Genomic DNA, 20,687 nt, shown 5'->3' on the forward strand with positions numbered 1-20,687 from the left:
ACATTCCTATCTTTTCTCAAGAATACAGGAACCTTAGAGCAATTTGACTCTGCAAATACCCCATCCATTTTGTGTGCCACTGTAACCCATTAATTTATTTTCTCCTTGCTCTTTTGCCCCTAAAATTTGGACATTAACATTTTCTCAGTCATAATATCCCTTTCTAGTGATATTCTTCCTTCTTAAATCTCAATTCTGAGTCTAATTTCCTTCTTGCCAAGGACCCTTGAAGGTCTATAGACCTGAGCAAAAAAGATAAGACTACAAAAATATCCCCACACCAGCCAAGGCAAACAGGGTAATGCGTCCATCTCAACATGGGCTCTTGCAGGGGAAAAAAGAAGCCTTCCTCTGGAATTTGAAATCACAGACCAGCCCTCACATGGGTTCAGGATTCGTATGTTCAATGTTGATGTGATCTAGGACCCTCCAAACCAGGGAGAGGATAATTACAAATGGTTCCCTATTTATAATGCCCCTAGAAATAAAGAAAAAAAACATCCCTGGAAACCCCAACCCAAGAAAGAAATAATAAAAATGTGGTTGCTGAATGGTAGTAATCCTGGGAGTAAACACAAAACATACTTGGAGACAAATAGTTTCGATCTAGGCCTCGGAAAGATTCGTTATTATGTGTTTAAAATACAGTCCGGCAATATTTTTCTACAAAGGACCAGGTATTAAATATTTAGGCCTTGCAGGCCATATAGTCTCTGCTGCAGCTACTCATCTTTGCCATTTTTGCGTGGACTAAAGCATCATGGACTCATACTCATCAACAAATGAGTATGGTTGTGTCCCAATAAAAGTTTATTAACAAACACTGAAATCTGAATTCTGTATAATTTCCAAATGTCACTAAATCTTATTTCTTTCTCAGCATTTAAAAATGTAAAAAGCACTGTTAACTCTAGGCAGTCTGAAAACAGGCAGCCAACCTGAATCTGGCCCACAGGCAAAATACTGTAGAATATTTTCTAATACCTAGAAAGCAACATCTGTGTTTGCTACTATTATTAAACTAAGAGGCATCAATAATCACTAATTTAAAGAGGATACTTTTGTTTTCATAGCAAGTTTCCCAGCCGACAACCTGGCCCAAGGAAGCCTCTTACTGTACCACTTAAAGCAAAGTCAGAGAGCTCACAGCACATGAGACCACAGCGTCCTATTTATTGATCTGATAAGATGGTCAGGTCTGCACTGATCTGGGAGAGCGGAATGTTAGAGCTAGGTGTTGCATAACTGAGACCTGAAATGTTTGAGTGACTGCATCAGTGTCTGACACTAGGAGAGTGGCACAGAGAACCCTACTCATCATTCAAAATCCAGGTCACCCCGCCCCCACCCCTTCCTCTGGACTGTCCAACGGTAATGTTTCTGTCATCTGCATGCACTTTAGCCTTTGTACATACTCCCTGTAGCCTTAGCAGTGCAGTGCAAACTTGCTTGAGTGCTCCTTGCTGACCTTCCCATCTCTCCTATCTAAGACCCATGAAGCCGACACCTGGGAATGGCTCATTTAAAGATTATTAAATAAATGAATGTGGTCTCCACAGAGCACACCTCAAGTATTTCCAGTAGACAGGACCAACTGACAAGAGTAAGAATGAGCAGGTCGCTTATGATACAATACAAGAAGAACGATGTGATATATAAATCCCTTGCGTCCGCATACAAAGCTCAGGATCTTCAGAATACAAGTGTTGTGATGAGAGCATAACGAAATTCTATGAGGAGGATTCTGGATTGCTGATTATAAAGTCATCTAATCGTTGCTAAATTGATTTAGCAAAGAAGGATTTAAGAACTGTGGGTGAATTTTGTCCCAAGCCCAAATAAGATTTTATCATTCGGAAAATTGGTAAAAATTAACTCAAATAGCTAAATTACACAGACGGCAAAGCAGTCATTCATTTTCCCTGTCAGTTATATAAAAGTCTTTCTTCTGAAGAACAAACCACATTCTAATATCATAAGATAATATTTTCTCCTCTTAAAAAACTGTCTAACTGAGTGAAACTGAGAAAACAATTTAACATCTCAGGACTTGCAGTAAAATTTCAAAATGCGAGGGAATAACGGGCAGTAGACAAATATTAACATTGCCAAAGAAGAACATGATATGTCCATCCGTCTATTACCACCATTTCATAGGAGACAAAGGGTGTTTTATACCAAATGTAGGAAAACAATGTTACTTTGTGTAAAATGTAGTCCTTTAAGTCGAATCGATTTGGCTTTATGAAAAGGACGTCAAATTGTTAGGGTATTTTAAAGTGTGCTACGGATTAGAGAAAATAACTTCATGGGCCCCAAAGGCCCTAAGAATCCATGGCCCACTGTTTGGGGGCTACTGTGTTAGAAAGTATCCAAGGTCTCTTCTAATGCGAATTTTTTTAACGTCATTAAATTCTTTTCCTGCATCTTTATTAAATGTCTCTCCCCCTTCTCCCAAGCCTCACCACAGATCACCACAGACAGTTCTTGCAGACGCTTTTCACTTTTCTTAAACCTGATATTGAATTTAGTCTCTAATTTACATTTTTATCAATTTCAATTATCTTCTTGTCTGATTTACAGGCTTTTATCATTACCTCGCTAAATTAGCCATATATCATTTCTTTCACCACACACACACAAAAGTCAATTTTTCATTTAAAACTCGTATAATTGGCAGAACTTCCATCTCTGACAGAGCGGAGACTTTGGCAAACCCTCTCCGCCACAGACACATCTAAAGCTGTACAGCGTGCTCACGAACGACCATCGCACAGCTGCAACAACTGACCCAAGGCGGATGATAAATAGAGAAGCAGGGACTCCTGAGAAGCTCCCAGAACTTCAGGCAAGAGCTGTGCGAGTCTGGGGCCTGCCTGCCCGGGACCGCCTGCTTCAGCAGACAGGAGTGGTAGTTGTCCAGGTGTGGAGCCTGATGGCAAAGCAGCAGCCTCACTCACTGCCTGAGAGCCCTGACAGCATTTGGAGCAGAGCCGAAAATCTATTCCCAGCAGTGTTGTCAGGAAAAGTAGCAGGTTCAGTAGGAAACACAGGGAGAAAACCCACAGCCCCGCTAGCGTCGGCTTCCAGGGCGAACGGGAAGCCAGGCAGAAATGTAACAAGGAGGTAGTCCTGGAACTGAGATCACCTTAGAAGTGCAAGAAAAGCTCTGCACACCTCCCTGACTGACCGGGAAAATTACATGTCTGCGCTGCAAGAGCCAAAAGGGTCCAGTGGAAAGTAAAAGCCGAGGCCGACTTCCAAATTGCCTGAACTTTGAAGGCGCTCCCAACCCACATAGGAATTCATTGGCAGCTTGAAATGTTTGAACACAAGCTCTGCCCAATCATTGCCTGACTATTAAGTTACGCAGACAGAGCTGGGGCATCAGTATATCCAGGATAAAAATTACAATCAGAGAAAAAAAATGAGCAGAAAGAGCAGTGACCAGGACCACATGCACCTAGTTAACATTTATAGAACACTCCGCTCAAAAGCAGAATACACATTTTTCAAGTATGCATGAAACATTCCTTAGAATAGACCTTATCCTAGACCGCAAAAAAAAAAAAAAAAAAACACCTCAGTAAATTTAGATATATCAAATTATTTAAAGTATGTGTTCCAACCACGATGGAATTAAGTTAGAAATCAACAGAATAGAATTTAGGAAAGCACTAATTATTTGGAAATTAAACAATACTTTAAAAAATACTATACATATAGGTAAAGAAGAAATCAGGAAATTATTACGTCTTTGAAGTGAATTAAGACAAAATCACATATATTAAAATTCATTAGATGTAGTTAATGTAGTACTTAGGGATAATTTATAGTTCTAAAAACCTATATTAAAAAAAAAAAGGTTTCAAACCAATAATGTTTCCACCCTGAGAAATTAGAAAAAGGGAGAAATTAGATCCAAAGCTAGCAGGCAAGAAACCATAAAGATTATGAGAAACCAATCAAGTGGAAAACAGAAAAACAATAAAGAAGATGAATCAATAAAATTTATAAATTTCTAGTCAACCTGTCCCCAAAAAGAAGAAATAAATGACCAAACTCAGGAAGTTAAGTGAATTATAAGAAAGCATTATGAACAAATTGACACACACATTATGCAAATTCATTGAAACAGACATATTCTTTTTTTTTTAAGATTTTATTTATTTATTTGTCAGAGAGAGAGAGAGCAAGCACAAGCAGGGGGAGCTGCAAGCAGAGGGAGAAGCAGGCTCCCCACTGAGCAAGGAGCCTGATGCAGGACTCAATCCCAAGAACTTGGGATCATGACCTGGAGCTGAAGGCAGACACTTAACCGACTGAGCCACCCAGGTATCCCTGAAATAGACATATTCTTAAGAAGACATTTTGATGACAGACTCAAATGTAACAGCTGAAATGAAACCTCCTAGGAGAAAACATAGGAGAATACTTTTGTGAGGTCAGGTTAGGCAATGAATTATTAGATGTAGACATAAAAAGCACAAACTGTAACAAAAGTTGGTAAGTTGGACTTCATCAAATTTCTGCTCTATGAAAGACAGTCTTTAAAAAAAAAAAAAGATTTTCTTTACAGCACCTGGGTGGCTCAGAAGTGTCTGCCTTCAGCTCAGGTCATGATCCCAGGGTCCTGGGATCGAGTCCCACATCAGGCTCCCTGCTCAGTGGGGAGTCTGCTTCTCCCTCTGCCCCTCCCCCTGCTCGTGCTTGCGCTCTCTCTCTCACACACAAAGATAAAGAAATAAAAAAAATCTAAAAAGATTTTATTTATTTGAGAGAGAGAGAGCACGAGCAGGAGCAAAGGGAGAAGGAGAAGCAGACTCCCCGCTGAGGAGAGAACCTGACGTGGGGCTCGATTCCAGGACCCTGGGATCATGACCTGAGCTGAAGGCAGATGCTTAACCGACTGAGCCACCCAAGCACTCTACGAAAGACAGTCTTACAAAAATGAATAGGCACTCCACAGATCTGGGAGAAAATATCTTTCAAGACACGTATCTCTTAAAGGGTTTGTATGTAGAATACATAAAGAACTATTAACAACTCAAATCAATGAGCTGAGAAAAGGACATTTGGACAGAAAATTAAGATGACAATGTTATACCACTATACATCTCCTAGAATGGCTAAAATGAAAAAGACCAAAAATATGAAGTATTAATGTGGATATGGAATAACTGGAAATCTCACACATTGTCAGTGGGAATGCAAGGTGGTGCAGCCCCCTTGGAAAACAATTTCACATGTACTAAAGACTTAAACATAGATCTAATATATATCCCAGAAATCCCACCCCTAGATAATTACCAAGAGAGATGAAATCGTATGTCAAAAAAGACTGGCATATAAATGTTCATAATAAGTTTATTTATAATCAGTCAAGAACCAGAAATGTGTATATACCACCAATTTATGAATGGATAAACAAATAGTACATCCATGCAATGAGATACTATTCAGTAATAAAAAGGAACAACCTACTGATACACACACAACCATGGATGAATTTCAAAAGTCCTGTGCTAAGTTGAACAAGCCAACCCCAGAAGGTTACACACTGAATGATTCCATTTATATCACACCTTGGAACATGCAAAGCAATAAGGACAGAAATCAAATCAGGGGTCAGGGGTGAGGGGGAGAGGAAACAGGTGTAAAGGAACACGAGAGAACTTCTTGGCATGATGGAAATGTTCTACATCTTCATTGCGATGGTGGTTACATGACTGTATACCTTTGCTGAAATGCATCTTAAGTAAATAAGTACAAAAGGGGAAAAAAGATTACTGGTAAGTATAATCCTCATGCGAAAATACGGTGTAGAAGTAGGTCTCCTCATCCTCTCATGCTAAAAACTAAATATTTATCTGTAATCCAGCTAAGGACATTAGAGAACTACTTAGAAGTTCCACAGGTCGGGGCACCTGGGTGGCACAGCTGGTTAAGTGTCCGTCTCTTGGTTTTGGCTCGGGTCGTGATCTTACGGTGAAGGGATCGAGCCCTGAGTCGGGCTCTGTGCTCAGGGCAGAGTCTGCTTGAGATTCTCTCTCCCTCTCTCTCTGCCCCTCCCGCTCATGCTCCCTCTCTCTAAAATAAATAAATAAATCTTAAAAAAAAAAAAAAGAAGTTCCACAAGTCAGTGCATTGCCTGTATGAGGGGAAAGACACGGTCTAATTTGTTCCCAGCAAAGGGCCATAATCTCATAGCTGCTTCGTAAGTATTTTTATAATAAATGGACAGATGGTTTCTAAGATACTTAGCCAAAATCAGATACCTTTCCAGGTGTGAAGGTGGGATATTAAATGGTGAAATATGAAAACAGAAGATTCTATAAATTAATCTAATTCCCCACACTACCGTGTCAATGGTGCCTGGGTGGCTCTTTCAGAATCTCTGCACATCGCTGTGCTGCCAAACCAGTAAACAGATAAAACGGTTTTTAAAAGGGATCGTATATAAAGAACAAAATGCCTCTCAAATGACTCACTTGAAGATTATAACAGATAAACAAATAAAAATAAAGAAACTCTACCCAAATCCTAAAATTTTCTTCAAGTACAACTGATCTAAGTTAGATGATACCTGAGCTGAAACAAGGTTCTGTAATAAATGTTTCCCTTGAAACAGGCAGAATTTCTTATTTTATTGCATTTTGAAATCATGCAGCAAACTCAAAGGCTTCTCTGCAAGCTGTTCATCTCTTAGCTCTAGATTGCTTTCAAAATAACATTCAAATCAATGCATATTATTTCTAAAGAAATGTCAAAACGTTCTCAATTATTTGTAAAGATATTGCTATCTTTTCTTGCTCAACTTTTTATTTTGCAAATTTTCCTAATAACATCCTGTATAGCAATTTTGTTTTTTGATCCAGGTGAAACTCATTGCATTTAGTTATCATACCTCTTCAGACTCCTTCAATCTGGAACAATTCTTCTGCCTTTCGTCTTTCATGATATTTCCATTTTGAAGAGTATAGGCCAATTTTTTTGTAAAATGCCCCTCAATCTGGGTTTGTCTGATGCTTCTCATTGTCACAGATTGTGGTTAAGCATTTTAGGCAGGTGCCTAAAGACGTGATATCGTGTCCTTCGTGTTACGTCACATCAGGACCCGCATAACGTTCATTTGTCCTGGCCGGTATCAGGAGTGTTAACGTGGATCATTTGGTGTAGGTGGTATTTGTCAGATTTCTCTATGGTAAAGGGATCTTTCACCCTTTCTAACTGATAGGTAATCCATGTGGAAATACTTTGATAGCTCATAATTTATGGTTGTATTATATATACCGGAATATTAAAGTATTACGACATTATAAAGTATATCTTTGAAAATAAACACATTTGACCACTAATAATCTCATTTGAAATAGTGTTAGGATAGAAAAATATGTTTACTTACTATCATACATTTCTATTATTTTTAAGGCATAGATTTAAGTAGATGTTGATAGAAGTTGCCTATTTTCTTCTAACGTGAGGCTTGTTGTTTATGCTTTATGCCCATGAGGCCTGTTGGATAGTCATTTCTTCTGTTTAAAATTCAAGAGCAGTGCTCTTCATTCTGGAGGAAACAGAATGCTTTTCCAATGTACTGACAAATGTACCATCTCACCAAATATCAAGAAACCCAAGAGGCCAGACTAGATCAATAAATAAACCTTCAGCCCCTGGCCTAAGCTCCAATGATTTCGTCCCATTTATAAAGTGTTAACCTTGAAATATAGTTTGAGATCAAGTTGAAGACACTTTACTACAATACAAACTGGTAGCACACTAGAAACTCCACTCGTTCAAGGTTAGCACCTTATAACAGAAAGATCCCTAGAGTTTACAACAACCAGCGTTTTTACCTTTTAAATCCATCACTCAAACCTAGCTTTTGGTAATCTACTTTTCCTTTCTGAAAATCCAGTTACTCATCTTTAAATTGGGGGCGCTCACAGTACTGACTCTGTGGGGCTGTATAAGAAATAAAACATCTCATGCATTAAAGAGTTTTGGAAGCCATAAAGCCACTTACAAATGTTAGCCAAAGAGGGGGAAATGCTCTCCAAAATACCATTATATTGTTATTTCCCACATGAAAAATCCTTCAACTTCGACTTGATGCCAAATAAAAATCTATTTATTAAAGAATTTTCAATGCTCCGAATGTCTGAAAAGGAAGCATTTTGATGGTACAAATGAAGGAACACTGAATAGAACAGAATTTTAACAATGCCAAGAACCGGGCGTAAACTGCTCAAGAGACTGCTCTCCACGCTCACTTCATGGAGTAAAGTACAGAAACAGCTGCTGGGCTGGTGACAGCCTGCTGCCCACCTCTTACAGTGATGCTACAGCTACCTAAACACACGGTCCCAGCAAATGCTCAAACGCAGGCTGCTTTTCACCAGCCGCGTGTGCATACGCACACGTGTGCATACACGCCGTGGTTCTGGCAAAGACAAATCAGTTAACCAGCGTAATTCCCTTCAAGTGATGCCTGCATGCTGGTTTATGAGTTCATCGAATCCAATTCTTGAGTAGTTAAACTTCAGGGCTGGTGGCTGAGTGGACCTTCCCAGTGAAAGAACCAGAAAGGGTGGAGGCGAATGGCCCAGCTATATTGTAGCTGGCGCTCTATTAGCAAGTGCTACAGTAAGCACCGGGAAAAATACTGACTTCCCCTGAAGCTTCATGTAAAACAGGATTATGGACAGATGAAAATGTTTTCAGTGAAATCAATTCTCAATGGAAAGAAGCAGCAGGAGACAAGAGCTAGATGGATTGGAGCTCAGAATGAAGGATAAGCGAAGAGGAATACTGAAAGAACTTGCAGGCCATGTAAACACAGATAATGTTCAGAAATTAGCACTGAAGGGCAGGAAAATTAACTGATCATCTGAATGCTGATCCTGCTTTTATCCATCTCTGTCTCTGTTTCAACAACCACAGTCCTAGATCAAAGACCTCATTGCCTTTTTGTCTGAGTTGTGTCTCCCCACTCTGGCCAATCCTTTTTTTCTTTTTTAAAGATTTTATTTTTAAGTAATCTCTATGCCCAACGTGCACCTTGAACTCACAACCTTGAGATCAAGAGTCACGCTCTATCCACTGAGCCAGCCAGGCGGCCCATACCACTCTGACAGATTCTTACATCTGCTCTAGTGTAATCTCCTTAGATATGTTCACAGGGATGGCTCAGGACAGTGAAATAATGGCTGATTTTTTTTCTTCTTCTCTCCCATGTATTCCTTCCAAGTCCATTAAGCAAAATCTGCATAGTGTCCACATCTCATAGTGTGGTAGAGAAATAGATCTAGGACCTCTTCACACTGCAAGGCTACTTCTATAGACCATCAGTCCTAAATCCTGGGTTTAAAGTACCTCATCTGTCAGGGCGCCTGGGTGACTCAGTCAGATAAGCATCTGACTCTTGGTTTCAGCTCAGGTCATGATCTCAGGGTCATGAGATCAAGCCCCACATCAGGCTCTGTGCTTAGTGAGGAGTCTGCTTGAGATTCTCCCCCTCTCCCTCTGCCCCTCCCCCCACTCATGCTCGCTCTTTCTCTCTCTCTCTCTCAAATAAATAAAATATTTAACAAAAAATGAAGTACTTCATCTGTGGATGACACCCAGCACCACCTTCCTCTCGCATCCTCCTTGCCATTACCTTTCTTTCTTTCTTTCTTTTAGTTGTACACTTTATTTATTTACTTATTTTTAAAGATTTTATTTTATTTGAGAGAGAGAGAGAGAGCACAGGGGGAGAGTGAGAGGGAGAAGCAGACTCCCTGCTGAGCAGGGAGCCCGATGTGGGGCTCAATCCCAGGACCCTGAGATCACGACCCGAGCCGAAGGCAGACGCTTAACTGACCGAGCCACCCAGGCACCCTTATTTATTTATTTTTAGAGAGGGAGGGGTTCAGGAGGGGCAGAGAGAGAGAGAGAAAATCTTAAGCAGGCCCCACACCGAGCACAGAGCCCAACATGGGGCTCACTCTCACGACCCTGAGATCATGACCTGAGCTGAAATCAAGAGTCTGACACTTAACCGACTGAGCCACACAGGTGCCCCACCTTTACCTTTAAATCTCTCTCCATAGTCCATGAAGGAGTTTCTCCTTTAATAATCAACAATGACCACACCTCTCTAGTCCACGTTAATTTGGATACTGCATTTAATAACCTTGTCTCTCAAGTCCTTGACTTCCTCACCTGCAACTACCTTCACCTCTGCTTCACTTCTGCCTTCTCCCATAGTCACATTTTTATATTGTCTTCATCCAGAATGCCTCCCTGTCTGAAATCTCAAACTCAGAGAGCTCCCCCTGTAACCCTAACCCTAACTTCCTCTGCCTCCAGTTTTTTTCAAGGAGCTATTCTTTCACCTAGAGGCGTCCTTGATTTCCTTGGTCATTCTACTGTTTTCTCCTTATCTGCCACTCCCCATCCTGTCTACACTTCCTTCTCCACTTCATTTAGTTTTATGGACATTTATTCCACAATACCCTTTCTTTGCTCTTCTTCCCTCAGATCCACTTGGCCAAACCTTAGCCCTAATAAACAAAACTCTCTACATTCACACTGCCTCCACCAAGATGCTGACAACTGCTATAGAGGATCTAAAACAGAATGGATTTGTGGTACACATTGAAGGAAGCCAGACTTAACTGGGCCTCAGAACTCCTTTGATTAGAGATCCTTTGTGTTTCTCTGGTCATACCTCTTTTCTAATTCCCGCAGCAGCACTTGCCAGATGCAAGTGCTCTGTCTGACGTTCCAAGAATGTATTTAATGCACAAAATTGCATGAACGTACATTGCTTAGAAGGGACTCACAATAACAACCTACATATAAGTAATCCAGGTAGTTCATGTTAAGAAAGATTAGAGAGGTGGCGGGGTGGCTCTGACTTCAGCTCAGGTCATGATCTCAGGGTCATGAGATCGAGCCCCGTGTTGGGCTCTGTGCTGGGCATGGAGCCCGCTTAAGATTCTCTCTCTCCCTCTGCCCCTTTCCCCTCCACTCAGGCGCACACTTTCTTTCTTAAAAAAAAAAAAAAAAAAGAATGATTAGAAACTCAATAAAGCAAGAAAGTTTCTTTCTGATTATGAAAAAATCATATACATGGATATTACATGTGAATATATAATATCTGTATATTCATATATATGAATATTATATGAATAGTAATTCAATGGAATGTAAGAAGAAAATCATAACTGAAGAAAAGAAAGATACAAACTATTCTAGCTATCATGTTCAAATGCTCAAAAATCACAAATGAACTTCAAGTTTGGCCCTGAACCTCCTGGCTACTAAGGCAAAAAGGGAAAGAAAAGCTATTACGTGGATCTTATTAAATAGGAAATGCATGAACATTCTTCAGCAAAGGGTATTCTTTTTTACCAGCAACAAAATTAACATTAAATGTCTCATGTAGGGCCTGAACAATGCCTTTTTTAAAAATCATAAATGTCATGGGGTGCCTGGGTGGCTCAGTCAGTTAAGCCCCGGACTCTTGGTTTCGTCTCAGGTCGTGATCTGAGGGTTGTGAGATCGAGCCCCGCCTCCAGCTCCGCCCTCAGCGCGTAGTCCGCTTGGGAATCTCTCTCCCTTTCCCTCTGCCCCTCCAGCTCATGCGCACGCGCGCTCTCTCTCCCTCTCTCCCTCTCTAAAATAAATAAATAAATCTTTAAAATCAAATCAAATCATGAATGTCATGTTAAATTTTGTAGGTTTATTTTTAGTGGAGGCTTTTGACAAAGGTAAAAGGCAACTGCATGATTCTAGCTAACACCGTCCAAGGTGGTAGCATTTGCCAGTTCAACTTTATCCAGTAACAGAATCAAAGTCCCTGGGACAGCGTTTCACACGTTGGCACAACTGACCTTTAGGACCAGATAGTTCTTTGCTATAGGGGGCTGTGCACTGTGGGATGTTGAGCAGCATGCCTGACCTCTACCCACCAGACGCCAGCGGTACCGCCTGGCCTTCCCACAGCTGTGACAACGGAAAAGGTCTCGAAACATGGCTGAATGTTGCCTGAGGCTAGTGGCCTCGAGCGATAGAAAGCAAATGGCTCCTCAGCTTTTACCCTCCCGGTTCCTCATGTACACCCATCATTCCCACCTTGCCACTGGCCTCATGGGAAATTCACCACCAGGGACATTCTCTCCTTCAACATCTTGAGCTTTCGTTCTTGACACTCCTCTATTCCTCCAAGTTTCCTCTTAACCTGTCAAATATCTCTTACAGACATAATTTCAAAAGATTTTAATAAAGAATTCTTTGCTCTGGGCGCCTGGGTGGCTCAGTCGGTTAAGCGTCTGCCTTTGGCTCAGGTCATGATCCCGGGGTCCTGGGATCAAGTCCCGCGTCAGGCTCCCTGCTGAGCAGGGAGCCTGCTTTTCCCTCTGCCTCTGCCTCTCTTTCTCTCTCTCTGTCTCTCATGAATAAATAAATAAAATCTTAAAAAAAAGAAAAGAATTCCTTGCTCCGCATGGCATGCATTATATGGACACAGATGACACAGGCTTCTATTCACTACAGTGTTGGAAGGCTGACCTCCTGAGAGAAAGCATAGCCACTCCTGTTACTGAAAATTGACCAGGCATGTTGAAACATGCTTTTCCGTATTCACTCCTCCTCTCTCCAGTCCTCCCATGAATTACTGTGAACATTGGTGTTGATTCCTTATAGTTGTCTCCTCTAGGGAGACAGCGCGGTAGACTCCTCCTACTGTGTCTCCACAGCTTCTACAGGTTAGCGTTTGCCATGTGCGTTCATCATCTGCCAGGCATTATGGTAGCTATTCGAAAGCATTCCTGGTGTCCCTCACCCAAACTCTTTCATAGAGGTATTCCTGGCATCTGTTAGGGAATCTTCAAAAAGGAAATGCTCAGTTAGATTTGGGGTAATACTCTCAGCTTAAGAGAAAAATGTCTGCTATCAAAACACAACCGGCATTTCTCACCTTTTTGCTTTGTTTCAACTAACATTCTGTCTCTCCTTATCTCTAGTAAGTCAATGGCTAGCTCTAACTTGATTTTTGGCTTCCTTTTCTTTTTTCTCCTTACTAGTGCTAAAGGATAGTGCCTTCTCTAACAACTTCCATGTCCATTTGTCTTAGAATGGTCCAGATTCCCTGCGTAACTAAGCCATGGTCAGATGCTTGTGGTTCATTGCTCTTCCCAGCTCTGCCAGAGAGAATATATGCCATTTTTGTTGTCTGTCTTACCAACTGATGCTGGATTTGCAGAGATTTCAATTGCCAAGAAATAAGGCCTCACTAAGTAGCTCAGGATGATACTTTCCATGATGATGACCATAACTAAGAGACCTCAAACAACTAGAATGGAATCCAAACACTAACGGATCTCACTGGGGGAGAAGGTCTCATTTGGAGGTTTCCTCCACCATCCTGTTTGTGGGTGTCCCTTCTACTTATCACGGGGTACTGTGCTAATGGCAGTGGCACTGACCAGGAAGAGGACTGTGAAAGATGTGACAATGTAGATCCTAACTTTTCTGGAAAGCCTGTTCCTTTGAGATGATCTAGAAGACATAATATTTTCCTTCCAAAATGCCAGTGTGCCTCATGAAGTCTGGGAAGTTTCTTATGATTCTGTAAACGAGACTAGTTTCTATCTTTATCATAATAGCATAAAGAGAAACACAGATTTGCTGCTAGGAGTGGGGTCTTAATATCTATATCAATTCTCATTTGATGGATGAGACAAGTGAAGCTCAGGGGTATTAGGATCAGAAATGAGCAAATGGAATGTAGTATGCTGGATTTTAACATGGTACCCAAGATGCCCACTGCCCTAGTGCACATGCCCTGTGTACCCCCCTCCCTTTAGATGCGGATATGACCGGTGAATATCATGGGACAGTCACTCCCATGATTAGGTTACATTATATGTCAAGGGTAGAGGGATTCTGCAGATATAATTCAAGTCCCTGATCATTTGGCATTAAATTAATCAAAAGAGAGATTGTCCTGGGTGGTTCTGACCTAAAGAGGTGAGTCCTTTAAAAGAGGCTTTAGAGATCACAGAGATTCTCCTGCTGGCTCTGAAGATGTAAGCCGACATATTGTGAGAAAGTCAAGTGGCCAGGAACTGCAGGGGTCTCTAGAAGCTGTAGCAGCCCTTGGCTGACAGCCAAGAGGAAGTGGGGATGTCAGTCATACAACTGCAAGAAACTGAATTCTGTCAACAACCACATGAACTTGGAAGTGGACCCTGAGCTCTAGAAAGGAACACAGCCCACTCAACATTTTGCTTTCAAATTTGTGAGACATTGAGCACAGAACCCAGTTAAGCTGTGCATGGACCTCCTGACTCATAGAAACCGTATGTTTTTTTAAGCCACTAAGTTTCTGGTGATTTGTTATGCAGCAAATGAAAACTAATGCAAACCTGGGGGCCTGGCTGGCTCAGCTGGGAGAGCATGTGACTTTTGATCTTGGGGTCGTGAGTTCAGGCCCACATTGGGTATACAGATTACTTAAATAAATAAAATTTTATTTTTTTTAAAGATTTTATTTATTTATTTGACAGAGAGAAACACAGTGAGAGAGGGAACACAAGCAAGGGGAGTGGGGGAGGGAGAAGCAGGCTTCCCGCAGAGCAGGGAACCCAATGCGGGGCTCGATCCCAGGACCCTGGGATCATGACCTGAGCCGAAGGCAGATGCTTATGATTCTGTAAACGAGACTAGTTTCCATCTTTATCATAATAGCATAAAGAGAAACACAGGTGCCCCAATAAATAAAACTTTAAAAAAAAAAGAAGAAAACTAATGCATCCTTAATGTTAAAACATGAAATCCAACAGTTGGCAACCAAAGACCAGTGACCTATTTAATAAACTTGCTTCTTCCATCTTATGGAAGCCTCAAAGACATGGGCAATATTTAAACACCAGTAATAGAAAAAGACATTATAGTTTATAAGCAAATGATTCCCATGCATTTAAGACTACACTGACCAATGGGGTGCCTGGGTGGCTCAGTTGGTTAAGCATCTGTCTTCAGCTCAGGTCATGATCCCAGGGTCCTGGGACTGAGCCCTGTAGCATGCTCCCTGCTCAGCAAGGAGTCTGCTTCTCCCTCCCCCTGCTCATGCTCTTGCTTGTACACTCACTCTCTCTCTCAAATGAATGAAAAAACCTTAAAAAAAAAAAAAAAAGACTACACTGACCATTTATCAGCAATTATTTTATCTGCATAGGTAACGTATCCCAGATGTTGGCTTTACTTTTGACTAGAAAAAGAAGGTATAATTTAGTTCAAAATATTGCATTAGATATTTATAAATGCATCACAAAGTCCAATTTACAAGAAGCAAGGGCTGAGATATTTTTTTTTAATTAGGACTATCTTTCATACTTATTTACATCTTATCTTATTTATGCCCCAGGCAAATTTGTTTTCAGAAAGCAAGGACTGAGGAATGAGTGTTGCCTTCCATAAACAGTGTTTGCTGATCACTCTGTCACTCCCCATGTAACAGGAAGGAATTGTTGTAAGCTGACTCTAGTTTTCCTCCCATAGATTGCTTACTCCCAGCAGATGACTGCGTCAAATATCTGTGTGATTGAGGAAATTAGAGTTTCATACAATTCAAGTTCTAAGACTGGCTCTTGCTACAAAGAATCCATTGAACTGACGTGAGGACATACGAAATTACCTTTGAAGACCAAGAAGTAATAAGCCATCTAAAAAGCCTTAGTCATGAAGGGTGGAAGCTTTTGATACAAATTTACAGAGTAGCAATGGACCCTAGCTTAGAATTACTCAGCTTTGCTAGAAGTAAACAGGCCCCACAGACATAAATCAAAGTAAAGAAAATTCTGAGGTGCCTGGCTGGCTTAGTTGGTGGAACACACGACTCTTGGTCTCGGGGTCATGAGTTCAAGTCCTCATGTTGGGCATGAAGCCTACTTAAATAAATAAATAAAAATTTCTAAAAAAGGAAAGTAAATTCTAATTAATATAAAAGGTCACAACAATTTCCTCTTTGTAACAATTAAACGAGGTGCTTTGTGTGATAATGAGTTGCCAATTACTAGAAATGATTATGCAGCAGCTGGAAGATGACTGGTTATGAAGACTGTAGGGAAATTTCCACCCTACACTGCGGAGTGAATCCAATGACCAATAAAGTCCCCATTTCAACTCTAAGAGTTTTTATGATCCTAAAGAAAAATAGATGTAATAATTTAAAGAGATATCCTACACCATTACATACTTGCATTGGAACACTCATTCATTGTAAATTATAGGAACAACTTTATGCCTTTTTTTTCCTTAGGTATAATGCAAACTTGATAATTTGCCCTGACTCTTTGATGGGGAAGGTGGGGAAGAACACCCAACCATAGTTTCTGGTACTTAAGGCCCCATCCCTGGAGATTCATATATGGGGAGGGTAATAAAGGAAGGAATGAGAATAACTAGTCAGATGATGGAACATAATGACACATGCATAGCTTTATCAGCCATCACTTTCTGCACTATTCTAGAAAATTCTGCCTCAAACAAGTCTGGAAGCCCCTCTGATCAAGAATGATCCTCAATATCAATTTCTTGGGAAATCATAAGCACATTGGGTTCTTATTCTCATAGAACCAGACATCCCTTCTTCAGAGAATTTTCACAGTTCTCAGTTAATCTTATAAGATGTGTCTCCCTTGCAAACTCCATGACTCTTGGGACCATGTTAGGTTTTGATCACCATCCCTAGTACTTAAAAGAAGGAGTTCAGTAATAAAATCTATTAAATAGGCAAATATAAATTAATAAGGAAAAAGGGCAGGAGGATAAAATGACCTTAACATCCCCTAAGGGGCCTGTTCAAAGATCTCTTCTTTCCCCCTCAAAATAAGAAATGATGATGGCTTGGCCTAGTGTATATCAGTGGAGAAATAAGCTGAGATATTTACATTGCATTTTGAAGACAGAAGCTACAGGACTAACAAATGGATTACTACAGAGGATGAGGAAGAGGAATGAGTCACAGAAGAATCTAGTTTACAACCTGAGTTACCAAGTAGATGGTTTATTGATATGGGGACTGCTGGAAGGTGAACACGATTTGTATTAGTTATCTAACACCGTTTAACAAATTACTCCCATGCTTAACAGCTTAAAGCAACACACGTTTATTATGTCATACTTTCTGTGGGTCAGGCATCCCGGTGCAGCTTGGCTGGATCCTCTGTCTCAGAGTCTCACCAGAGGGCAGTCAATGTGTCAACAGTGGCTGCATCCATCACAAGGCTCAACTATAGCAGGGACATCTTCCAAGTCCACACTCATGGAGTTGTTGATAGAATGAAATTCTCCATTGGTGTCAGGCAGAGACAGCTCTCAGTTTCTTGTCATGTAGGCCTCTCCACTGAGCAGCTCACAACCTGACAAATGTCTTTATCAGAGTAAGAAAGTAAAGAGAGCTAGAAATAATGCAAGCTGTCTTTTATAATCTAATCCTGGGAGTGACATCTCATGGCTTTTGTTCTACTCTACTCTATTCCTTAGAAGCAGTCACTAGGTCCAGCCCACACTCAGGGGAGGAGATTACACAAAGATGCGACTACCTACCAGGAGGTGGATCATTAAGCACCACATTAGAAACGCTCTACCATGGGTTTAGATGGAAGAATAAAGAGTTTCTCTTTCTTTTTTTTTTTAGATTTCTCAAGTTTGAACTTGAGTGGCCTCTGAGATATCCAAGACGAGGTGTCAAGTAGACAATCGTCATGATTCATGCCTGGACCTCAGAGGGGAGATATGGGCAGGAGACAGCACTGTGAGTATTTAATATCACAGAAGTAGATGACACCATCTAAGAAAAAAATGGGAGGGAGAAAGAAGGCTAAAGGGTCCAATACCAAGTTTTGGGGAACCCCCAAATTTCAGGTTAAGTGGGAGAGGGCAGGAAGGTAAGGAAAGCTGAGGAGTCACCAGAGGACATGGAGAAAAACAAAGACTCTTGGTGTTGCAGAACCAAAAGAGAAAAATATAGAGGAATAAAGATGGCTAACTGTGGAACATGTTGCTGAGAGGCAGAATATGATGAAGACTGAAAAGTGACATTATCATTTTTAAAATCAAAATATGGAAACAACCTAATCATATATCAATAGAAGGCCAGGTAAATAAATTGTGGCATATTCATGCAATAGAATACCATGAGCAATGAAAATGAATGAAAGAAAGGGACCCTCCCATCAACATGGAAAAATTCCAAAAACATAATTTTGAGCTAAGCAAAAGCAATTGTCACAAAGACAGATACTGTTTAAAAGTTAAAAAATCTAAATCTAAGTATTTTTTCATAGATCCATTTGTATATAGGAATAATGTAAAAGCAAGCACAGGAATTATTTTTTAAAGTTCATGAAAGCAGTTACATCTGGGGAAGGAGTGGGGCAATGTGATCAGGGAAAAGCATACAATAGGCATCACCTTATCTGTAATGTATTATTCCTTTTAAAAGTTTGAAGACAATATAGGATAATACAGGAGTATTCCTGATATTATTTTCTCTTTTTTGTCTATATGTTTGAAATGTTTCATAGTGAAAATATGAAATTAACACAGATTGACAAGATTTGGTAATCTTTTAAGAGTGATTTTATCTTAACTATATAGAACAAATGGATGGTCACCAGAGGGGAGGTGAGTGGGGGGATGGGTGAAATAGGCAAATGGGATTAAGAACACACTTACCATGATGAGCACCAAATAATGTACAGAACTGTTGAATCACTGTATTGTACACCTGAAATTAATGTAACACTATACGTTACCTATACTGGAGTTAAAAAAAAAGAATGAGAGGTGAGGAAGGGTGGATGCTTCTTTTAAGAAGTTTACTTTACCTTCTGAGTGATCTTTTTTTTTAAGATTGATTAATTGACTGATTTGAGAGAGAGCACATGCACGCGTGCGTGTGCAAGTGAGGGGAGGGGCAGAGGGAGCGAAACTTCAAGCAGTCTCCCTGCTGAGCATGGAGCCTGACACAGGGCTTGATCTCACAACCCTGAGATCTTGACCCTGAGATCAAGACTGGAGCTGAAACCAAGAGCCGGATGCTCAACCGACTGAGCCACCCAGGCGCCCCCACCTTCTGAGTGATCTTGAAGAAGTTATTTAATATCTCTGAACCTTAGTTTTCTCATTTATAAAGTGGTGTGTATGTGTATGTGTGTACATATATATATATGTGTGTGTACATACGCACATATTCACACATGCAAATATACACACACATATAAATGCACACATAGATAAATGTATTGCAGGCAATAAATAAATGATAGCTATAATTCAACCTTCACAGTGAGGGCTGAAAAAAGGACAATCTTTCAGAGCTTAGCTAAAACACAGATTACTGATGAAAGAAATGGCAGGGGAAAGAAAATGGCAGGGAATACTGCCAAGTGGTGTTCAGATCTGTCTGTAATAGTACAAAGAAATGAGAAAAAAAAAAATCTTCAGAAGCTGGCCAAACTTTGTGGCTGGACTGTAGTTACGTGACTTTCCAAAGAAAGCAGTCTTCTAGCCCTACCCTTTCCAGCACTGCCCTCTCCAAAAAGCATACAGTTAAAAAGGGAGTGGGCATCTCTTCAGCAACTGCTTAACCAAGAAAAGATAGGCTGAAGCTGGAGCCTAAAGAGTATGGCCGTTGTCGTTATGACTTCAGATGGAAAAGGCAAGCGAAGCTCAGAGACTCAGAACAGAAATTTAAAGGGAGTTCATGTGGAAAAGAAGAGATGGAGCAGGATTCCTAGAGGTGGATAAGGAAGTAGAAGCATCTTCTCCCAAGGGCCACGTGCCCATTACCAGTAAAGAGCCACTTGGCGCTTGTCTTTCAAGTTTCTACCACGTGCCAGTCACTGTTTTTGCCACTAGGAAGACGTGGCGAACAAGGCAAAGTCGATGCTTTCATGACAGTTATATTCTAGCAGGTCACAGACAATAAACAATGAAAGAAATTATTGGCAATGTTAATTTAGAAAAATAATGCAGGTGAGCACCAGGGGAAAAGGTAGAAAATTAAAAATCCAGTGAGCAGGAACACAGCCACTGATAAGGTGACATGTGACATGTGTAAGGATGAGAGTCCAGGAGATGAGGGGTGACTTGGGAGAGTCTGAACTTCTTGTGACTCCCAGTTCAAACAAGGATAAGCAAAGATTTGATCTGATGGCTTCAAGGCGCACCATTAGTTGCATCAAAGCCGTGAGTGTGGGTGGGGAGGGAGGAAAGAAGGGAGGGAAGCAGAGTGATCTAGCCAGCTACACATTGGCTAGAGCCCAGGGGCTTTTCTCAACTCCGATTTGGTCTTCTAAGTAGTTTGCACCGAATAACCTACTGAAAGACTGAACTGATAGAAGAAGAAATACATTGTTGGTGCTCGACTCTTGCTTGGGTTGGAAGAAACTATAAAGAATGCTGTGATTAAAGGCATCAGTATAGGAGAGAGCCTGAGTCCTAAGGGAGATGACCAAAGAGACATCTAGATCCAGGCGTTCAGAGACATAATGATGCCGATGATGTGTTGCGCATGACTGAGAAGGCCTGGTGCACTGTGTCCCAGCCCAGCTCCACACTGATTTCACAACCCAGAATGACCCAGGAAGGAGCTTCCCCTGGTAAGGGAGAAGAAAAGGTGCTGAGTG

The 20,687-nt window shown here is 40.8% G+C and overlaps 1 protein-coding gene and 1 long non-coding RNA gene across 6 annotated transcripts in view; one reads left to right on the plus strand and one right to left on the minus strand.

Annotated features, from left to right (window-relative positions):
* The window catches only part of FRMPD4 (FERM and PDZ domain containing 4), an 829,477-nt gene that overhangs the window by 629,117 nt on the left and 179,673 nt on the right, over positions 1-20,687 (minus strand). The window lies entirely within an intron of this gene.
* LOC144380606 (uncharacterized) overlaps positions 1-20,687 on the plus strand; it is a 110,432-nt gene that overhangs the window by 21,540 nt on the left and 68,205 nt on the right. For both annotated transcript variants that reach the window (XR_013444820.1, XR_013444821.1), the window contains exon 2: positions 17,693-17,809. This is a non-coding gene — a long non-coding RNA (uncharacterized LOC144380606). The remainder of the gene's footprint in view (positions 1-17,692; positions 17,810-20,687) is intronic.

Source organism: Halichoerus grypus, chromosome X (genome assembly GCF_964656455.1).
Source record: "Halichoerus grypus chromosome X, mHalGry1.hap1.1, whole genome shotgun sequence".
NCBI classification, from domain to species: domain Eukaryota; kingdom Metazoa; phylum Chordata; class Mammalia; order Carnivora; family Phocidae; genus Halichoerus; species Halichoerus grypus.